The 2,500-nt window shown below is 44.0% G+C and overlaps 1 protein-coding gene across 1 annotated transcript in view; it reads left to right on the top strand.

Annotated features, from left to right (window-relative positions):
- Positions 1-2,500, top strand: part of peak1 (pseudopodium-enriched atypical kinase 1) — a 65,272-nt gene that overhangs the window by 24,393 nt on the left and 38,379 nt on the right.

Genomic DNA, 2,500 nt, shown 5'->3' with positions numbered 1-2,500 from the left:
GACGAATCGCACGCAAACCTGATTACATTTTTTGCCTACACCGCCTTGCCGGCTTCCGAGACGCTTCAGTTCCCAGTAATTAGTTTTACGCCGAGCGGCGCTGAGCTCATTACATGTTGATTTGTATTTATTTATTTACATTTTTTTTAGAAAGATTTCATTGGCGGGATGAGAAGAAATAGAAGTCAGATTCAGTTGTTGTAGAGCGTCTCTCCGTTTGTAGCTGTTGGAGTGTCTCTTTGTCCAGCTGTTGTAGAGCGTCTCTCTGTAGCTTTTGTAGTGTCTCTCCAGCTGTTGTAGAGCGTCTCTCTGTCTAACTTTTGTAGAGCATCTTTCTGTCTGTAGCTGTTGAACAGCGTCTCTTTGTCTGTAGCAGTTGTAGAACGTCTGTCTGTAGCTGTCGTAGAGCATCTCTCTGTCTACCTTTTGTAGAGTGTCTCTCCGTCTGCAGCTGTTGCAGAGCGTCTCTCCGTCTGCAGCTGTTGCAGAGCGTCTCTCCGTCTGCAGCTGTTGCAGAGCGTCTCTCTGTAGCTTTCGTAGAGTGTCTCGCTGTCTGTAGCTGTTGTAGAAAACGTTTCTCTGGCTACCTTTTGTAGAGCATCCCTGTAGAGCTGTTGTAGAGCGTCTCTCTAACTATAGCTGTTGTAGAGCATCTCTCTGTCTGTAGCTGTTGTAGAGCGTCTCTTTGTAGCTGTTGTAGAGCGTCTCTTTGTAGCTGTTGTAGAGCGTCTCTTTGTAGCTGTTGTAGAGCATCTCTTTGTAGCTGTTGTAGAGCGTCTCTCTGTCTGTAGCTGTTGTTAAGCGTCTTTCTGTCTGTAACTGTTGTAGAGCGTCTCTCTGTTTTCAGCTGTTGTAAAACGTCTCTCTGCCTGTAGCTGTTGTAGAGCGTCTCTTTGTAGCTATTGTTAAGCGTCTCTCTGTCTGTAGCTGTTGGAGAGCGTCTCTCTGTCTGTAGCTATTGTTAAGCGTCTCTCTCTGTCTGTAGCTGTTGTAGAGCGTCTCTCTGTCTGTAGCTGTTGTAGAGCGTCTCTCTGTCTGTAGCTGTTGGAGAGCGTCTCTCTGTCTGTAGCTGTTGGAGAGCGTCTCTTTGTAGCTATTGTTAAGCGTCTCTCTGTCTGTAGCTGTTGTAGAGCGTCTCTCTGTCTGTAGCTGTTGGAGAGCGTCTCTCTGTCTGTAGCTGTTGTAGAGCGTCTCTTTGTAGCTATTGTAGAGCGTCTCTGTCTGTAGCTGTTGTAGAGCGTCTCTCTGTCTGTAGCTGTTGTAGAGCGTCTCTCTGTCTGTAGCTGTTGTAGAGCGTCTCTTTGTAGCTGTTGTAGAGCGTCTCTCTGTCTGTAGCTGTTGTAGAGCGTCTCTTTGTAGCTGTTGTAGAGCGTCTCTCTGTCTGTAGCTGTTGTAGAGTGTCTCTTTGTAGCTGTTGTAGAGCGTCTCTCTGTCTGTAGCTGTTGTAGAGCGTCTCTTTGTAGCTATTGTTAAGCGTCTCTCTCTGTCTGTAGCTGTTGGAGAGCGTCTCTCTGTTTTCAGCTGTTGTAGAGCGCTTCACTGTCTTCAGCTGTTGAGTGTCTCTCTGTCTGTAGCTGTTGTCGAGAGTTTCAGTCTGTAGCTGTTGATTCTGCTTGGTTTCTTTGATAGTTTGCTACAATAAAGACATACAATGTTAATTATTTTAAAGCTGTATGATAGAACTGGGAGACTAGTGAGAGACGAGACATTTTAACGTTGCTTGCATGTACCAGACAAAAGACGACTGCGTTTACAAAACTGGTGGAAGAATGGAGACAGTAAAACAGGGATCGGTTACATTTCTGGGAAATTAGCGAAGATAAAAGCATTTTAAGGGTGTGTGTGTTTGGGGTTTCCATAGTAACTAGGCCGGTGGTTTTCAGCACAGTTTATATTAGCTGCTTACTAGTGCCACACACACACACACACACACACACACACACACACACACACACACACATATCCAATAGAGCAAATGCTTTTTTGGTCATAACTTGTATTTACCACATTGTAATAATGGAAATGCTGCAAAATTATACATGGATCATTATACAATGTTTTTTTTCTTGTCATTACTCATTAGTTGGTACTTTTCTGTAAAAGTGCACATCATGAGGAACACAGATGGTTACATTAACAGAGAGATTAATGCTTTTCAGCAGACTGTAGTGAAGACTTCTGCTCTGTGCGCTTCATTTAACACTCACTCAGCATCCAGTACCACAAGTCCAGCTTCTCTCCTCTACATCTATTTAGTTGCTGTTTGTCTGCAAAAAACTGTGTTGTATTTCATAGCAGTATCCTGCATTTCACACCTAGAGCTTCGGTGGTCTCCTCCCCGAGACAATCCACCTCTAAATCCCATCATTAAAACGCCACGTATACAGAAATTCAGTATAATAAAGAAGTGCAGTAGATCAGAGCTGCAGCACACACAGGATCTCATACAGTCACAATGAACATCATCACTAAAGCAACACACACAATAAACACAATTCAA

The sequence above is a fragment of the Silurus meridionalis genome, chromosome 10 (assembly GCF_014805685.1).
Source record: "Silurus meridionalis isolate SWU-2019-XX chromosome 10, ASM1480568v1, whole genome shotgun sequence".
Classification (NCBI taxonomy): domain Eukaryota; kingdom Metazoa; phylum Chordata; class Actinopteri; order Siluriformes; family Siluridae; genus Silurus; species Silurus meridionalis.
This window is presented reverse-complemented; position numbering and strand designations above follow the sequence as displayed.